The sequence below is a fragment of the Pinus tabuliformis genome, chromosome J (genome assembly GCF_031772625.1).
Source record: "Pinus tabuliformis cultivar Carrire ecotype Pingquan chromosome J, CPIR1, whole genome shotgun sequence".
NCBI classification, from domain to species: Eukaryota; Viridiplantae; Streptophyta; class Pinopsida; order Pinales; family Pinaceae; genus Pinus; species Pinus tabuliformis.
This window is the reverse complement of record NC_142295.1, coordinates 41577560-41598461: the sequence shown is the minus strand read 5'-3', so window position 1 is coordinate 41598461 and position 20902 is coordinate 41577560. Positions and strand designations below refer to the sequence as shown.

At 36.6% G+C, this 20902-nt stretch overlaps 1 pseudogene; it reads left to right on the top strand.

Moving 5' to 3' along the window:
- The first annotated feature begins 916 nt into the window (after nucleotides 1–916).
- On the top strand, nucleotides 917–9443 carry LOC149225380 (bark storage protein A-like; annotated as a pseudogene).
- Nucleotides 9444–20902: the final 11459 nt, after the last annotated feature.

The following is a 20902-nucleotide window of genomic DNA, read 5'->3' as shown; positions in this document are numbered from 1 at the left end:
ATCTTGTCATTCAATTGATGGACACTGAATATTAGATATAACATAAATATATAGGAGTAGCATGTGAGTGTCGGTTTTATAAAGAAGATTCTTTTTATTATTAATAAAAATATAGATAGTCAGTTTCATTTTACAGGGTTATAAATATGAGTTATAAATACAAGACTTAAAAGGTTATAAATATTTAAAGGGTTGTAAATATGAGTTATTAATTGTTTTTACTCAAAACCTGATAAATAGCAATTTAGCAATTTCTTTTTAATTGAGTGACTCAAATTCATGTTTCTTTAGGTTGAAGGTAAACCCACTAAAGTGGAAAAAACTGAGATGCCAATAATTAGAGGGATTGTCATCATGGGGTGATAAGAAATTTAATATTCCAAGAAGAGGAGGTGGTAGTAGATTCTAAATAAATTAGAAATGCAACAACATAAATGTTTGCAACGAATTTAGAGAGATCCACCTTGTTGAATAATGCACACACTACATGGATAATGGATTTCTGCACTTTATGCCTTACAGCGTTTTCTTTGCAACATCTGGTGCAAATGCTAGTTTATTTTCTAGTTAAGACTAATTTAAGTATTTATGGGGGATTTGAAACTGTGACCTATTACAAGGAGTGCATTAACAGTGCACCCATTCACCCTTAATCCAAAACCTATGGACAAAAGTATTGAATTATTTATTTATTTATTAAATATTAATTTATTTTTACCTAATAAACAATAGAGAAAATGAAAAACATTAAATCACCCATTAACTTAATACATAACTATTAATATTTACTTGACCAAAATTAAACACATAGATATAGGTGTTTGTTTATGATAAGGTGGACAAAACACCTCTATCATAGCCCTGAGCCGCTAAGGCTCTTGTCCTCCTTGGAAAATACAATATATTAAACGTTGCGGTATATGCCCAACCAACCAGGTGCTCATCGCTCGCCTATAAAAACTGATGAACGTGAATCTCATTCTCATTCAGAACCACAGTTGCAGTGCACAGCTTCAAGCATAGCGATGTCTCCACATAGCTACACTGTCATGGTTTTCCCCGTTCTAATGTTGGTCATAATTACCCCTCTATCCGATGCATACGCCTCCCCTAAGCTTCTCCGCCGTGTTCAAAAGATCAACCAATCTCGGGTGCATCTGGGCTTAGTTATTCCCAACGTTTACGAAATGGATCCCCCCTTCTCCAACCTACTTTTATAGCTGACAGCCACAGGCCTTACATCGATATTTCTGGTTTGTCGATATTTATTACATATTTCCCTGTAGATTTTGTTCGTCTGTTCAGCTCTGTTTATATCTAATCTACTTCGTTCACTGCAGGGAGGAGATTTCACATGGGTACTGTCATGAATCACAGTGTCATTGTGTTGATGACAGGATTGGGGATGGTAATCTTGATATCTTTCTTTAATATTACCTTTATTATAATATGAATTTCATTTAGTGCAAGTTTGGAGGGTTCGGTCAATAGACAGATCAGTCTAGAGTCTAGTTAGTTATTAAATTATTTTTGCTATCTAGATGGCATGGGTTCATTTTTCTTACACTCTAGGGTCAAGTTTTATAGTTGAGAATTTCTAAGTTAAGTTCTCAGCAAGAAGCCATCCCTTCAGGTATCTGCTTCGTATAAATATTGGGGTCACTTATTTCTAGGATCTCTTCGGGTGGATCTGCCTGATATAAATATTGGGGTCAACTATTAGTGAACCACATAGGAAAAAAATGAACTTCATTTAGTGTTGATGATCCATTCACATTTAGTTTTGTATTCACTTCTGGGTTCCCTTCAGGTATCTGCTTAGTATAAATATTGGGGTCACTTATTTCTAGGATCTCTTCAGGTGGATCTGCCTGATATAAATATTGGGGTCAACTATTAGTGAACCACATAGGAAAAAATAAACTTCATCCAGTGTTGATGATCCATTCACATTTAGTTTTATATTCACTTCTGGGTTTTATATATTAAGATTTTTTTATATTAAGAATGAGATAGAGAATAAGGAAACACACTTAATACACATTTAGATATGAATAGCTGATCAGTAAATCACATTCATTCAATTGATTGAAATTACATAATTTACATTATTAATTATTAATCACAAATACATGATTTACCATTGCTAAATTTAACTTTTTAAAAATCATTGAAACTCATAACTATACTTCATAATATTTCATAACTTCCTTCCGTTAATAGCAGAGATTATTCTTTAACACAGAGTACACTTTTCTCTCTTTGCAAATATGAGATGAGTAGTTTATGTTAGGATATTCCAACACATAGGAAATAGTTAAGTATAACTTGGTTTTAACCACGTCAACAACAATGGTGTATTGATCTGTTATGTGTTTGTGAGCGGTGTCCTTTGGTGTTCTGTCTGAGAAACTTACCCTGCAAATTTCTACAGTTTATGGTATTGTATGGGTGCATTACAAATCAACGCAGGAATAACCACTGAGTTGCTTCTTTCTTTCTTTCGAGTGAGCGGAGTTATACACTATGGAATAGCTAGAAATGCAAACTCTGATTTTCACATCGGTGATGTTACCATTCCACGTCAATGGGCACATACAGGCCTATGGAGTTGGCAGGTACCACAACTTCCTACTGCCATCCTTTATTTGATGGGAATTTCTGATGATTCCGAACAAAATTGAACAGAGCAGAACAATGCTCTGATTCCACTGTTGGGATTTTTCTGGTAAAACCCCAAAAACAAATAAACTGCACACAGAGACAATGCTCTGTTTCTGCCACAGGATCTTGAACACAGCAGAACAAAAAAAAATATGTTTCCAGAACACAGAGTTTCACCCACACATATAAAAACTTGTATTCATAAAAAGAAACACCTGCTGTTACAAAATGGGTCTTCCTCACAAGAGGGATTCACCAACACTGCTTTTACAAAAACATCTTCCTCACACAGAGGGATTCTCCAACTGTTGTTACAAAAACATCTTCCTCACATAGAGGGATTCACCAACACTGCTTCAAATGCAGTTCCACAAACAATCAAAAGAGTCTTCCTCTTAACAGAGGGATTCACCTGAGACTATGCTGAAGAGCACCTTCCTCTTGATAGAGGGTTTCACCAGGAGACTGTGCTGAAAAGCACCTTCCTCTTTAACAGAGGGATTCACCAAAAATACATTTCAACCAACAAGAATTTACTATGTTTTCTTCCTGAGATTTTACACTGCTGGTGTGTAAAAATCCCTTTTACATTAACTGTTGTAAAAACAGAGTTTTACATATACTGTTGTAATAAAAAATATTTACTTACATTTACTGCTGTAAATGTAATTCCTTACATTTCATTACAAAAAAAATCTCCTTCACTGTCGCGCTGCTGCACCTCTCTTGCTCTTCATGATTGCACTTTTACTGTTGTGTAAAAACACATTTTTTTCATTCTCACTTCTCTGGAAAAATTAACCTTAGCTCTGGTTTCATTTTCATCACATTGTTGTGCTCCCCCTCACTCATTTCATTGCTCTGTTCTGGTTTTCTTTTATCTGCACTTGCTGTGTGTTTCATTGCCCATACATTTGCAATAAACAACGCCCTCAACTTCTTATGCACTGTTGTGCATCTCCTCTCATTTTTCTGTTGCCGCCTCTGCAATTAGCACTGCTGTGCGTAACAATTCCTCACTGCACTTCTGTGCATATTGCATTGCACACATTAATAAAAAAAACTTTCACATATTTTTACACAATTCATATGTGCTTCCCCTGTTCCATTTTCTACGCACTACAATGTGCGTTCTTTTCATTGTAATACATTTATAAAAAAATGGTCAACGCACAAAACAAATAACATAAAAAAATAATACATTTTTGTGCCCATGCTTCCGTGTAATTAAAAACCTAAAGTTCTACCAACAACTTACGAACCCATTTAATTCTCAGCATGGCGGTTAATTAATTTAGTCAGCCTTGTTGACAGAACCGACGGTCAAACTGAAACGTTTGATTTTACTCCACGCAATGTTGTTTAATGCAGGCTCGAATGCAGCTTTGATTGAATGGACGGCGGAGATCATTGAAGACAATCGGACGGTGGACAAGAATATCGGAAGCCCTTTGATTGCCGAAGGTTACGTTCCGATATGGCAGGTTTTGTGAACGTACAGAGGACCACGCGTCCAAAATTGATTGTGTCGGAGGAGAGCGTACGGAAACTGCCTCACAGCAAAAGGCGGTCCGATGAGTGTCAGGTGGTTTTACTGAAGCGGTTTTGTTGCTGCGTGCTGGCTGAGTTGGCAATTGACTGGCTACCATCACTGTCCACGTCCGTGTCCATGTTGCTTGCAGTTGGAATTAATATTCCAACACTCCCCCTTAATTTCAACTGCTGGGCGTTCAAACATACCCAAACACTTCATAAAAATTCAAAGCTTTTCTGCCTATTCATATTAGTGTTCCCTTCATTGCTTTCACTGCTTTGCTCAAGCACTCCAATCATGTAATATCCTCTTTCTTTCTGCCTCTGGCAATATTTCCAATCTTTGCATTTCCAAGCTATTCTGCAACCTTTTCTTCTCTGCTTTTATGGCAGATTTAATTTCATATCTCTCCCCTATAAGAAAATCTTCATCAAAGAATGACTGTTAATAGAGTTCAGCAATTATGATAAAAAATTACAGGCTCCCCTTAACTGTATGCATCATCTTCTTTCAGCAAAGTTTTCTCAAAAGAAACTTAGATCAGCTGGAGAGCTCAAGGGACTTTCAGACTGTATTTCCTTCCTTCTCCATACTTGTGTAACTTTCTTCTTTTGCATGGGTCTAGCTTGTGTAAAGGCCCATATTAAGTTACAGTCACGTGCCATATGCCCAATGTTATGACACTTGAAGCATTCAACATTGTTCATGAATAAGAATTCATGATTTCTTCTTGCAAAATTGTTTCTTGGAGATTGTCGGAGACTACAACATCTATCTCTATGAAATGCTCTACAGTCTTTTGCCATATGACCAAAGTTTGAGCAAGAATAACAATAACCAAAAAATGAACTTTGGTACCTGGGAGATGGAGGTTTCCTTGATGTACTTCTGAAGCCTTGCTGCCTTGAGATCCTTTGATGATAACCATTGCCTCTTACCTCTTTGACATCAGCTACATTTCTTCTTGGAGCTGGTTTTCTACTTGGAGTAGGATTTCTTCTATTGTAGCCTTGATTTTTCTCCTTGCCTTTGCTGGAACTAGGAGCATCACAATTTCTTTCTGCCTTCTTCACATCTCGTTTGCTTAAAGCATTTTCATTCTTGTTTGAGGGTTCACCTACATACCCAAGTCCTGATTTATCAAATCGACATCTATGATAGCTGAGCATGTCATCCAAGGCTTGAGAGCTCTTCATGATTTTTTTCATCCCTTCAACCTTTTTCCTGAGGAGGACTATCTCTTCTTCCAATCTTTCACACTCATTATTTTTCTTTGCAAGTTGTTCCTCAGTTTCTTCTTTGCTATGAGTAGCTTCAGCTACTACTATTTTAAGGGAGATAATATCTGACTTCATTTTGGAGATTTCTGCTTGACTGCTCTCCATTTTCTTTTCAGCTCCTTGTGCCTGCTTCCTGGCTTCTTATAGTTCAGACTTAAGGGAGGAGACCTCTACCTTGTATTGTCCAATCTTGTCTACAAGTTTTTTCACTCTCTTGTGCCTTTGTTCAAGTTGTCTTGACAAGGCATCTCCCTGCTTCTTTGCTTTATTCAACTTATTTTTCATTGATATGACTTCTTCATGATGCTTCCTTTTGCTTTGATCAAGTTCCTTCTTAAGCTTGGCGAGCTCTTCATCCCTTTCTTTTACTTGAAGTTTGATGAGGTCAACCTTCTCACTTTCAGCTTCTATGATGGGTTTAGAATTTTCTTCTTGACTGATGATCATGGTCAATGCTCCCTTTGCATGAAGGTCATGAAGTCTGTCCCATATCTCCTTTGCTGATGAATATTTTCCTAGATTCTTCTTTACAGAATCAGACAGTCCATCCAAGATAGTCTTTGCTGCCTTTGCATTGTACTCCTTGGATTCTCTATCCATCTTGCTATCATCAATCACTGATTCCAAAATTTCAATCCCTTCAGACTGTAAGAAAGTCCTCATTTTTATTTCCCATATATCAAAGTTCCCATCGAACCTTGGAGCCTCAAATAGAATGTTTTCAAATGGATTTTTTTCTATTTTAGTAATAGAGGGAGAAACATTTTTAGCAGGATTGGTGACTTTCTTCTTTGACCTCACCATTCTTAACTATGCTTCAAATACCTGACTGTGTTTTTAAAACAACTGTCTGTGTATCTAAAATAACTAATTGTTTCTTCAACAGGAACACAGAAAAAAATCTTTGAGAAATACCTTGACTGAGTCTTCACTCTGCTGGAGAAGCTGCTGCAGCCAGAAACCTTCCTTCAGCTTCTTTGACGTCTTCAAGGAGCCTGGACTAGCTCTGTCATCATCAAAGAGCCTGGACTAGCTTTGATACCATGATGGGAATTTCTAATGATTCCGAACAAAATTCAACAGAGCAGAACAATTCTCTGATTCCACTGTTGGGGATTTTTCTGGTAAAATCCCAAAAAAAAATAAACTGCACACAGAGACAATGCTCTGTTTCTGCCACAGGATCTTGAACACAGCGGAACAAAAAAAATATTTTTCCAAAACACAGAGTTTCACCCACACACATAAAAACTTGTATTCATAAAAAGAAACACCTGTTGTTACAAAATGGGTCTTCCTCACAAGAGGGATTCACCAACACTGCTTTTACAAAAACATCTTCCTCACACAGAGGGATTCTCCAACTGCTGTTACAAAAACATCTTCCTCACATAGAGGGATTCACCAACACTGCTTCAGATGCAGTTCCACAAACAATCAAAAGAGTCTTCCTCTTAACAGAGGGATTCACCTGAGACTGTGCTGAAGAGCACCTTCCTCTTGACAGAGGGATTCACCAGGAGACCGTGTTGAAAAGCACCTTCCTCTTTAACAGAGGGATTCACCAAAAATACATTTCAACCAACAAGAATTTAATCTGTTTTCTTCTTGAGATTTTACACTGCTGGTGTGTAAAAATCCCTTTTACATTAACTGCTGTAAAAACAGAGTTTTACATATACTGCTGTAATAAAAAATATTTACTTACATTTACTGTTGTAAATGTAATTCCTTACATTTCATTACAAAAAAAAATCTCCTTCACTGTCGCGCTGCTGCACCTCTCTTGCTCTTCATGATTGCACTTTTACTGCTGTGTAAAAACACATTTTTTTCATTCTCACTTCTCTGGAAAAATTAACCTTAGCTCTGGTTTCATTTTCATCACACTGTTGTGCTCCCCCTCACTCATTTCATTGCTCTGTTCTGGTTTTCTTTTATCCGCACTTGCTGTGCGTTTCATTGCCCATACATTTGCAATAAACAACGCCCTCAACTTCTTATGCACTGTTGTGCATCTCCTCTCATTTTTCTGCTGCCGCCTCTGCAATTAGCACTGCTGTGCGTAACAATTCCTCACTGCACTTCTGTGCATATTGCATTGCACACATTAATAAAAAAAACTTTCACATATTTTTACACAATTCATATGTGCTTCCCCTGTTCCATTTTCTATGTGCGTTCTTTTCATTGTAATACATTTATAAAAAAATGGTCAACGCACAAAACAAATAACATAAAAAAATAATACATTTTTGTGCCCATGCTTCCGTGTAATTAAAAACCTAAAGTTCTACCAACAACTTACGAACCCATTTAATTCTCAGCATGGCGGTTAATTAATTTAGTCGGCCTTGTTGACAGAACCGACGGTCAAACTGAAACGTTTGATTTTACTCCACGCAATGTTGTTTAATGCAGGCTCGAATGCAACTTTGATTGAATGGACGGCGGAGATCGTTGAAGACAATCGGACGGTGGACAAGAATATCGGAAGCCCTTTGATTGCCGAAGGTTACGTTCCGATATGGCAGGTTTTGCGAACGTACAGAGGACCACGCGTCCAAAATTGATTGCGTCGGAGGAGAGCGTACGGAAACTGCCTCACAGCAAAAGGCGGTCCGATGAGTGTCAGGTGGTTTTACTGAAGCGGTTTTGTTGCTGCGTGCTGGCTGAGTCGGCAACTGACTGGCTGCCGTCGCTGTCCACGTCCGCGTCCATGTTGCCTGCAGTTGGAATTAATATTCCAACATTATTCAGAGTTTGAAATATTTTTGAAAATGTTTCGAAAACATTTGAAAACCTACAATCCCATTAATATGTATTTCCTATCTTATACCATCATTCCTTCCTTTCAGTACATACTATAAAATGTATTTGCAATGCTATGGCTCATTATTCAGAGATATGAAAAAGGAGCGAAGGATGAACTCCCCTAGAGGAAAATGGTGACTATTCTCATGAGCTTGGCTATCAAAAATTCTCCACATACAATAGTCTGGAGGGGGAGGACGCCGACAATCTGTTGAATAACTTGTGGTACCAGCGAGACGAGATCTTTCCTGTGAACGGAACCCCAGAAGTCCGAGAACATGCATTTTGGATCAATGTCTCTGACTCCTACTATAAACTTGCAGAGCAAATCGAAAAGGTATAACAATCGTCGTTTAATGGAATAAATAGATGAAGACAATGCACTGTTCATTATCGTGTATATTAATGATTAATTAGAGCATTGGATTGAATCGAATGTGAGTCTAGAGGCGTGCGTGAACTCCACTTGTCTTTCTCATAAGCCGAGGATTGTGAGAGTGGAGAGAGGATGCAGTGCGAACATTTACGTGGATAATGCCGCTTACAGGAACTTCATTCACACCAAATTCAATGTAACTCCCGTGGATATGGAGAGTGCAGGGATAGCACTGGTAATACCAGTAATTCGATTTTACGTTTTTGAAAGGTGACATTAATCTGATCATATAAATGTTATTTTGTAGTGTTTTCTCTTTATATTTTGGGGATTTTTGTTTGTATGTTTGCAGGTTTTCCAGAGCCAAAGGAAGCCACTCATCATTATGAGAGCTCTGTCTGATTTGGCAGGAGGGTCCACCGAAGAAAATGAAGCTGTGATATTCACTAACTTAGCAGCTGAAAACGCAATGAAAGTCGTTACCCAATTTATTAATCTACTATGATTATGATTAATCTCTGTTAATCATATCTAAATAGATCAGTCATTTTCTCCGCCCTCTAAGGCATAGCCTCTCTTAATATAGGGCTTAAATATCTACCCTACATGGTTGTAGCTCCTCTTAATATAGGGTTTAGTAGTTTCAATGTATCGAACTGCTTTATAGAAGTGTACTAAACAGCTGCTGCTTAGTACTAGTCTCTATGCAAAAAGTAAATGATAAATAGAGGGGAACTTACATGAAAGCTCGTGTTATAATTTTTTTTTTTCTATATGATCGTGATGATTGGTTAAAATGATCTGTTAAAAAAGGGTTTTATGAGAGAAATTATCTTGACAGACAGATTTCGCTCGTAGGTTAGATACTCCCATGTTTTGTTTGATATAAATTGCAGATTGGATATCCAATGGAATTTACTGTTTTGTTAGACTTGCAGAGATGGAGCCTTGAACGTTTTAGCATTAATTAAAATGATTTCCAGTGTATCATTAAGCATAATGATTTTTAATATTTTTAGTTTTGAGAGGGTGTGATAAGGGAGAGATGGAGAGAGAGTGTGTATGTTTGGGGGTAAGATAAAGAGACAAAGAAGGAGAGATGGAGAGAATGGTGGAGAGAGAGGGGGAGTGATAAGAAAGATGGAGAGAGGAGAGAGGATAACAAGAGGAAAGATAGAATGAGGGAGGGAGAGGGAGATAAGGGGAAGAGAGAGAGAAGTATGGAGAGGAGGAGGGAGGGAAAGATAGATAGATTGGAGAAAGAGAGTATATGTTTTGGGGGTGATATAGAGAGACAAAAGGAGATAGAGATATAGATGGAAAGTGAAGAGAGAGAAGAAGAGAGAGATGGAGAGAGAGATTGATAGATATGGAGTGAGAGAGCATGTGTGTTTGGGGGGTTGAGATAGAGAGACGGAGGGATATATATATATATATATATATATATATATGGAGGGGGGAGAGGGAAGAATATTTTTTGCACTAGTTGCATTGATTTCAATGTAGATGTTGATTTCTAATAATATGTGGTTGCTTGCACTAGATGCATTGATTTCAATGTAGATGATTTCTAATCCTATTTTATTGCTTTCACTAAATGCATTGATTTCACTGTAGATGGTGATTTCTAATCTATTTGATTGCTTGCACTAGATGCATTGATTTTAGTGTAGATGTTGGTTTATAATCCTATTTGCTTACTTGCACTAGATGCATTGATTTCAATGTAGATGTTGGTTTATAATCCTATTTTCTTACTTGCACTAGATGCATTGATTTCAATGTAGATGTTGGTTTATAAACCTATTTTTTTACTTGCACCAGATGCATTGATTTGAGTGTAAATGTTGATTTTTAGCGTAAATGTTGTTTTCTAATATTATTTGATTTCTTGCATTAGATGCATTGATTTTAGTGTAGATATGGATTTCTGATTTAATGTAATTAGATGTATGATGGTACATTAATTTTAAAGTTATTGTTCAGTGTAAGCATAATTTTTTTTTGACAATGTACATTGATTTTTGTGCTACAATAATTCAACCTATTAATATTGGAGAGAAAGAGAGACACGGTATGATGTTTACTACAATATCTCGAGCTAAAGATTTAAATGGTTTACGATTTAACCTGTCATTTTCATATAATCGATATGAAAAGAAGACAAAAGTAACAAAGGTGACAATAAGAATAATAGAAGAAAATAGTTTGAGATTAAATGACTATTTGTAATTTACTATATTCTTATTGTTCACATTTTCTACCATTCAACACACATTGTCACTTTACATTCAAAATTTTTATTTCATCATTTTTTATCATTAAAGTTATTCACAATATTTATCATCTCAACAAACTGAGGTAACTAAGAAAATTTAAAATTAAAATAACTAGATTAATCTTACACATATTTAGCATATTTAAAATGATTATATTTAATATTAGATGATTTTACATATTATTGATCAAATAAATCATCTAATCATTAGATTTTTTTTGGCCCCACAGGACTGAAACTAACCTAGATCCATATTAACTCTGGATCTATCAAGTGCCGAGAGGGATTAAATCTCTCGAGGTGGAAACCTTTCCTCAAGTTTTGCACTCAAAAGAGAGGTTTGCACCTCAAGAGATTTGATCCCTCTCGGCGCTTGATAGATCAGAATTTAAGATGGATCTACGTTGGTTTTATCTAAATTTTTCCAACTTTGTCTATCTTACAGGTTTACACATTGAAATAATTGTCAGGGATAGCTTCAACATTTTCTATATTTACATGGTTTACACATTGAATAAATATAATGGATAGTTTGTCAAAATATTGAATGGTGTCTTATCAATAAATGAATGTTGGTCATTTCACTAAATTTTTCCAACTTTGAATTAATGTCTATGTTTACACACTTTACCCATGGAATAATTGCAATATATATAGCTTGCTTGCCAATTGTAAAAATATGTCAAAATGGTGTAATTGCCATGAATAGCTTTGCAATTGTAAAAATATTTCAAAATGACGTTTTAAATGGTGTTTCGCTCTTTTTTAAAATGAATTTTTACTATATATTTAAATATAAATTTAAAATTTTAATTTAATTAATAATAATTATTAGATGAATGGTAGGAATTTAATATGTATAGAATATTTTAGAATAAAAAAAGTTAAAGATTGAGATTTTTCTCCAAAGTAATTATGTTTTTTTTGTCTTTTTTCATTAATTTAAGTAATTAAAAAAATGTGTCATATTAACAAATGTCATATGAAGAGGGTTATGGCTTTTTTGGCATGTGTGATTGATAAGCCATGGTATTGACCCATAATAGAATAACCAATACTATTTATAGATTAAGAATCTCCATGGTACTGGGTTCAATGTTTTTCTTCTTATTAAATGTATATACGTTTAATGTTTATATTAATTTTTTTTATAACTAATAATAATATAATTTAATATAAATTTATTATATAGTAGTTTTTAATTTTTTTTTTAATTTTATGCTTATGGAAGAGATCTCTAAGAAAAAAATAGAAAATGTTCTTCACAATTTTCAAAAGGATAAAGCTGAACCTAATGGGCTACTTGTTAAATTCTACATCAAATGCATGGGTCTCATAAGAGATCATCTTCTTTCTATTATTGAATATTCTCGTGCTACTTATTAAATTATACGTCAAATGCATGGATAATAGAAGAGATGATCTTCTTTTTGTTATTGAATATTCTCACTCATCGGGTCAGATGTTTCCCCCCTTTAACTCCACTTTCTATGCTATTATTTCGAAATTAGATAATCTTGCCTCCTTTGATCATTTTCAACCCATCTCCCTTTTAAATTTCATCTATAAGATCATCTAAAAAGTAATTGCGTTTTGCTTTAGGCATATTCTTTTTCGTCATATCTCTGAAAATTTTTGGTTTTTATCTAATAGACAGATTCATGAGGCTAGCAGACTAGCTCAAGACGCCCTTCATTATAGCCATGTCACTAGACAAAAGGCTTGTTGAAACAAGGAATTACTAAGGGGGAGGGGGAGGGAAGGTGGTGAATCAGTAATAGTGAGGTTCTTAAAACATTTTATGAATATGTCTTTAGTTCATTCCTTTATTTTCTGTTACTTATGAGAGAATTCATACATAACACAAATGAACAGTAAGATAAGACATTCACATGTACATGCAATCCATCACATGAGAAGCATACACATATTGACACCAACATTTTTACATGGAAACCCAAAGGGAGAAAACCACCAATTTGTTTATTGTTGTGATGTAAATTAAACACCTACTTAATTACATCAGTTTTTTTGTGAGAACCCACTTATAGGAGGCATCAAAACCCTTAGGATAGCAAGCACCTACTTACCAAGAGGCACCAACCTCTTATGAATGTAGGCCACCACCTTCTCTAGCCATTGTTCTACCTTTTATACAATTTTCAAACTGAAAAAAGAGGCAAATACAAATACAAAAAAATATCAATCTGGTTTACTGCAGAATAAACTTCTACTCTCGGCTCTCTACTGTTCCACAAGCTCTCTTGGCCTCACACAACAACACCCTATCCTCTACACTTTTCCTTCTATTCCACAGGCTCTCTGCAACACTCTTCTCCAGTTCAACACTTGGGCCAGTTGCGCGGCGCTCACACACTCTACTCTACACTCTTCAGGACATGCAACACTACTCTCTTCGCCCACTTTTCTCAATGGAAATCACTTGTTTTGATCCTCTGTTTCACTCTGCACAATGAAAACTCTATTGCATGCTTCCACACTGCCCGAGTGTACCTCTATATGGATTATCCATGATGTTGTTACGTTTGATGTTGGAATTCTACCATTGTATTAAACATGAGGTTGAGCTCCTGAGCACCTCGCCAACTCTCTGTGTGATCCTCCATGTTGAGAATTTAATCTCAATCCACCTACGCACTCTAAATATATTCCTCGTGCTTGTTAATGATTCACAGAGCTTGATTGTGCCGCAACATGGATTATTTGTTCCTTATTTAAGTTTATAATGCATGCACGGGAGATTAGAGATGGCTTTTTTCCAACATCGGAACAAGCCCAACAATTCTACTCTAAGAATTGTTGTCCTCGTTGCCTTGACCTAGTGATCTCTGTAGATGCCATTAACTCCATTAACCAACTCCTTTGGATTGCATTTACTCTCTGGTTATTGACCCATTCATCCTTTAACTTTATGTACTACAGTATCGGAGCTATAAAACATCACAACTTATATAAAACTAACATTACGAAATCACACCATTCTGATGCCTTTAGCCCCTACATGCTTAGATCCTCTTGTTCTTCCACCATGGGAATGAGAGCTATGACCGAAAGCCTCATATAGCACTGTAGTGTTATATCAAACCCCTTGCATATCATAACTTTTATTAAAAATCCCTTACGAAATTGTAAAATCCCAATTCGCGTTTATCTCCTTATGATTCACCCTTTATCACATTTCCTCATAGGACTGGGTGTTATGACCGGGGGCATAACACTTAGGTGTTAAGATCTTCGGGCTCCTACCAAGGGTCTTTCCCCCTGTGTATTTTCTTTTCTACTCTTGCTTCCTTTAGCTTCTCTACCAAGCGCCAATACATTAGAAGCTCCTCATTTCGTAACTTTTCTCAAATTTTAATTATGGAGGAGTTTTGAAATTCTGACCTCTAAAATGCTTCCCATGTCGCATCACATAACACTTAGGTGTTAACCTTGCTCTGCGCCCCTGGTCCTTGGGTCTCCCGCATCCAAGAACCAGTCCACATTGAAGCTCCTTTATTGGATCATAACTTTTCTTATAAAAAAATTAGATAGGAGCTATGAAAACAATGATATGCCAACTTTCGAGATGACATCATGATGTCATCATCACTACATGTGGAACCTCCTTAGTGGTGACACATGTCATCTGGATTTTTCCCCATTAGGCCAATGAAAATGCCGAATCAAACCACCATGTGTTCACCATATAACTATGTTATGTCGATGTCATCTGCCATGTCATCTCATCATAGCCAATCACCTGTTGCCATGTGTCCAAATAGAGGAGAGCGAAAAGGCCCATCGTTCCTTGGTTTTTTAACGATTTCCTTTGTATTTCTTCTCCTTCACAAACCTTGACACTTTCACATAATTGCAACTTATAAGGACTTATGAGGTTCAAAGGTTTAGATGGCCTCGAACTTTTGATATTCTGATATACCCTCTACTCCAAGGTTCTGATATCGGGTCTCGATGTGCTCCAACCTCTAATATTGGATAAGAATTTTTTCTTAAAAGAACTATAAGGGACTCCAAACTCCAATATCTGGCCTGCTCCAATATTTCAGGTTCCAAAATCTCTAGGCTCTTAAGATTCCAAACCTCCAAAATTCGGCTTTGATATTTTGCTACTCCCTATTTTCAATATTCGGCCTTCTGAAGTTCAGCTCTTGATATTTGACCTGCTTTAAAGGACTCCAAGCTCCTTTATTTCGACTATCAATAAATTTTGATCCCGTTGGACATTTCTGGACTTCCACATACCATTGGAGATATCTTTCAAACCACTTTCCAGTGGAGAAGGTCTGATGTAGGCTTTGAACCCGTTTGTTACTTGAAACATGGCTGCAAATATCTCTTCCTCAATGCTAGTCTGGTTGACATCAATACCAGCATATAACCGAATGCCATAATAAGACAATGTCAATTAGCCAACAATCTCCCCCTTTGGCATTGATGGAAAAAACATAAGCTCCCCCTGAAACCAGGCATGGTCTTATTTATTGTTGTTATTCTCAATTTCTCCAATAATATTCTCCCCCTTTGGCATCAATATCAAAGGATTCCCTCGAATAGCCCCCTAAACCATTGTAGCCTACTCTTCCATTTATCCCACATGTTGGGTAGCTTCCAATGCACACCAAAATTGAGTCATTTGGTAGGAAGAGTCACAACTCCTATCTGCTGCTAAGATATTCAAAGGTTCTCTAGTCAATGGCTTAGTAAAGATATCTGCAAGTTGGTCTATAGTGGCCACATATTTAAGTCGAATAACATTGGCTGCAACCAGTTCTCTTAAGAAATGGAAATTGATAGGGATGTGCTTAGTGTTTGAATGCATGACATGATTATTAGAGATCCCAATGGCACTAGTATTATCACACATGATTGGAATAGGATCAATCAACTCTAATTTTATTTCCTTCAAGATTTGCTTCATCCATATAATTTGCAAGTAACAAGTGACAGCTGAAATATACCCTGCTTTAGGAGTTGATAAAGAAATGGAGGCTTGTTTCTTGCTGATCTAGGACACTAAGGAGTCTCCCAAAAAGAATGTTGCACCTGAGGTGCTCTTCCTATCATTAATACTTCTTGACAAATCATCATTAGTATAGGACTTCAAATTAAATTCTCGGCTTTTTAGCATATAATTGCAATGTCCATTCCATGATATATTCTCTTTATTGTTTGGTTGTATTTTGAACATTTATTTTTTTTTTTGTATTTTAACTATGAAATTGAAAATATATTTGGTATCATAGTACATAATCATCTATTTCTTGAAGACATTTGAAAATATGTCTGACAACGATGACATGACTTTCATGAAGAGAAGCTTGAAAACTACCCACAAGACCCACTGCTTGCATGATGTCTAGTTTTGAAGTTGTGAGATACAACAAGATTTCTATCATTGATTTGTGCTCAGTCTGATTTATGAATGTCGTCTCATGTTATTTTCACAATTTGCAGCATGTAACCATAGGTGTTCTAACTGGTTTGCAATCTTCCACCCAAAACTTCTTCAGAGTTTCTCGTAGGTACTTGGATTGGGAGATAAACACCCAATTTTGTGACTAAGAAATTTCCAATCCTAAGAAGAAATACGACTCTCCGAACATGTACATCTCAAACTCTGTCTCCATACAGTTTTCGAATTGATGTCCCAATTATTCCAGGTCATTGCCAAAGATTATTTCTTCCACATATACTACTACAATTAGTAGATGATTGACTTCAGACTTTATATATAAATTGTTGTCTATAATACCTTTCTTAAAGTATTATTATTGAAGGTATCGATCCAATCTTTCGTACCAAGATCTCGAAGTTTGTTTGAGTCCATATAAGGCCTTTTTCAGTTTGCACACAACCTCTTTATCTTCGGTGAGCGTGAATCCTTCTGGCCGCTCAATATAAACCTCTTCTTCCATATCTCCATTAAGAAAGGTAGACTTCACATCCATTTGATATACCTTGATATTTTTATGACTGGGAAAGGAAAGAAATGTTCTGATAGCTTCCAATCTTACTACTAGTGCAAAGGTTTCTTTAAAAGATATTCCTTCTATATGGCATACCCTTCGCAAACTAATCAAGCCTTGTTCCTAGTTACTTGACCCTACTCATTTAGCTTAATTTTAAAGACCCATTTTGTACCTATGACATTTTTCTCTTTGGGTCTTGGAACAAGTTCTCAAGCATCATTATTCTCAATTTGGTCAAGTTCTTCATTCATAGCTTTCACCCAGAAGCTGTCCTCACTTGCCTGGCTGAGATTTTTCGGCTTAATCTGAGATAGAAAAGCAAGATTTGCACAACTTGAACTGCCAACAAATTTCCTCCTTGTATGAACACCAAGCCTTTGGTCTCAAAGAATTTGACTATCAGGGTGCTCTTTCTATACATACCTAGAAGGTGTTTTGGGCCTTGAATTTATGCTCATTTCCACATCTCCGCTATTTGAATTTGTTTCATCTTGATTCGAAGGCCGAACATTTGGACTCTCTTCTCTATCTGAGTTCCTAGTTCCTTTGGAGGACTCAAGTTGTGAAGTTATTTTAGCTATTACTAAATCAATGCAATCCTCAACCCTCCTTTTTTGTTTGTTGTAGCACTTGTATCCTTTACTTCAAGGAGAGTACCCAAGTAATATACACTCATCAATGCGTAAATCAAAATTTCCAGGATTTTTGTCATTCCTTTTGATAAATCATTTTCTCCCAAACACCTTGAAATGTTTAACTGATGCAGTTCTTCCCTTCCACAACTCATAGGTATTTTTATCACTATTATGCTTGAAGTGTGTTCTGTTTAATATATATACTACTACTTGTGCTGCTTATGCCTAGAAAATGTGGGATACATCTACTTCATCCATCATAAGTCTGACCGTTTCCTACTTTGTTTTATTTTTTCTCTCAACTACTCCATTTTATTGTGGAGTTCATGCCACAAAATACTTCCTTCTAATTCCATGCTCTTCACAAAATTCTTCAAACTCTCTTGAAGTGTATTCTCCTCCTCTGTTTGATCTTAAGCATTTGATCTTTAGATCTTTATCATTTTCCACTTAAGCTTTAATTTTTTTTAAATTCTTAAATGCTTTTGATGTTTCTTTTAAGAGAACGATCCAAGTGGCTCTGGCGAAATCAACAATGATCAACATAAACCACCTTTCTCCTTTTTGGGTTTTTAATCTAGTTGGGCCGCAAATATCTGCGTGAATTAGCTCCAGTGGTCTAGCTGAAGAGAACCCTTTTGTCTTAAAATAAGTCCTAGTATGCTTACCAAAATGACATGACTTGTAAATTGAATTATCAGGCTGTGATAGTATTGGCAAACCTCTTACAACTCCCAGCGTGCTAACTCTTATCAGAATTTCAAAAATTCATATGACCAAATCTCTTGTTCCATAACCAGGCTTCATTCAACTTGCTCATATAACAACTTACTCTTGAGTCACCAAACACATATACATTATTGTGAGTTACGAGTTCTTTTCCCACTAAATTTCCATTTTCTTCATTTCAAATCTCATAGTCCTTGGATCAAAATGTGACATTAAATCCATTATCACACATTTGACTTACACTAAGAAAATTATGCTCTAGACCTTCCACATACAACACATTTTGGGCTTTAGTCTAACTATGCCCTAACCCTTAATTCTTGTTGGGGCATAAAGTGACATTGTTCCCTCTGTCCTTTTCTTTTAGCAACAAAAAATTTCTCTTATATCCAATCATATGCTTGGAGCAACCACTATCCACATACCATATTCTTTCTTGATTATGTGTTGATAAAGATGTTGGGTGTGGAGCATGATTATCATCCTAATTTAGAGGTATTTGCTTTAGCCAGAAGTATACCCCAGGAAGATTATACACCCCTCCATGCGGGGGGTGCGGGGGGCACTTGTCCCCCCCTCGGGGGTTTGGGGGGGGGGCATCCCCCCCGACTGGGGGGTCCAGGGGCCAACGGTCCCCCGGTGGGGGTTTCGGGGGCAGTGCCCTCGAAGCTAAAAACAAATGTAAAATTGCCTTGTAAAAGTATAGTAATTTCTAGGAAATCTAGGTTGTTCATTAGGCGAATGATCTGACGGTAGAATTTATGTTTAATTTAGGGTTTTTTTCCCTAGAAGGCAACCCCTCTGTTTGTATGAGGGCATTGTATTGAGGCTGTGGAATATATGTGTATTCTCAGAGAGAGAAATAGAGACGTGAGACCATGAGAGAAAACAGAGGATATTATAGTGGATCTGCTATAGGTTATGTCTCTTCATTTTTCTAGATAATAGAAAGGAAGGATTGGCTGTTCGAGGTGGACGTAGTCCAAGCTGGGTGAACCACGTATATCTGTGTCTCTCTGGTTTTATGTGTTTGTGTTTTTCCGCATATTATATGTCTTGCATTTCTCTGTCATATATAATATTTTTCTAACAACTGGTGTCAGAGCCGAAGGTCTATTTGGCTGATAAAATCGCAGGAAAGAAGGGTTTCTTGTTCGAGTGGGAGGAATGGCAGAAGATGGTAAGTTTAGGGTCGAGAAATTTAACAGCCAAAACTTCCCACTGTGGAAGATCCAAATGGAAGATTAACTGTATCAGAAATATCTGTACCTATCATTGAGCGTAAAAACAAAGAAGCCGACAACTATGACAAATGAAGAATGGAACATTGTTGATAGAAAGGCACTCGGAACAGTACGGTTGTGCCTCATAGCATCGGTTGCCTTCAACATTTGTAAGGAAACAATGACAGAGGGTTTGATTCAGGCATCAGTGAAACTATATGAAAAACCCTCGGCCTAAAACAAGGTATTTCTTATGAAACAATTATTTAATATGAAGATGTCGGAAGGTGGATCTGTTGCAGACCATTTAAATGATTTTAATACAGTTACAATTCAGTTAAGTTCTGTAGGGGTAAAATTTGATGATGAAGTTAGAGCTCTGTTATTCTTGTGCTCAATGCCAGAAAGTTGGAATGGTTTAGTAATGGCCATTAGTAATTTTGTTTCTAGATCTAGTACTTTAAAGTTTGATGACGTTGTCGGTGCTATCCTTAGTGAGGAAATGTGATGGAAAAGCTCCAGTGAGACATCGGGTAATGCTTTGAGTGTAGAGTCTAGGAGAAGAAAAATGGAAAGAGGAAAGAGCTCAAGGTATTGCAGTAAATCAAGGAAAGGCAGATCCAAGTCCAGATCGGGGATAGTGTGCTGGAAATGCGGAAAGAAAGGACACCTAAAGAAAGACTGTAGATCTCGGAAGGGAAAAGAAGGAGATTCACAGCAAGAAAACAATCATGAAGCGAATGTGACAGGTGAGGTGTTACAAGATGCTTTGATTCTTTGTTTTGAAAATATCACTGATTCCTGAGTGGTAGATTCAGGGGCCTCATTCCATGCCACACCTGATAAGAAATATTTTCAAGACTATGTTCAAGGAGATTTGGACAAGTCCATTTGGGTGATGATAAACCCTGTAAAATTGTTGGAATGGGTAAGGTTCTTGTAAAACAACAGAATGGAAACCAATGGCTACTAAATGAGGTAAGGCATGTTCCAAATCTGAAGAAAAATCTGATTTCAATAAGGCAGTTAGGCGGTGAAGGTTGTGTGACAACTTTCACAGATAAAGCTTGAAAGGTCACCAAAGGAGCCCTGGTAATAGCAAAAAGTGAAAAGGTTGGTATATTGTATTTATGCAATGGTATTTCTAACTCTGTTAATGCTTTAACTTCCAAAGGAGTAGATGCAGCATTATGGCATCATAGGCTCAGACACATGAGTGAGAAGGGGATGAAGATTCTTCACTCAAGGAATTTGTTGCCGGGTTTGAAGAATGTTGATTTGGACTTCTATGAGAATTGCATTTATGGAAAACAAAAGAGATTTAGATTTCTCAGTGCTGGGAAAGAAAAGAAGAGTGAAAAATTAGAGCTTGTGCA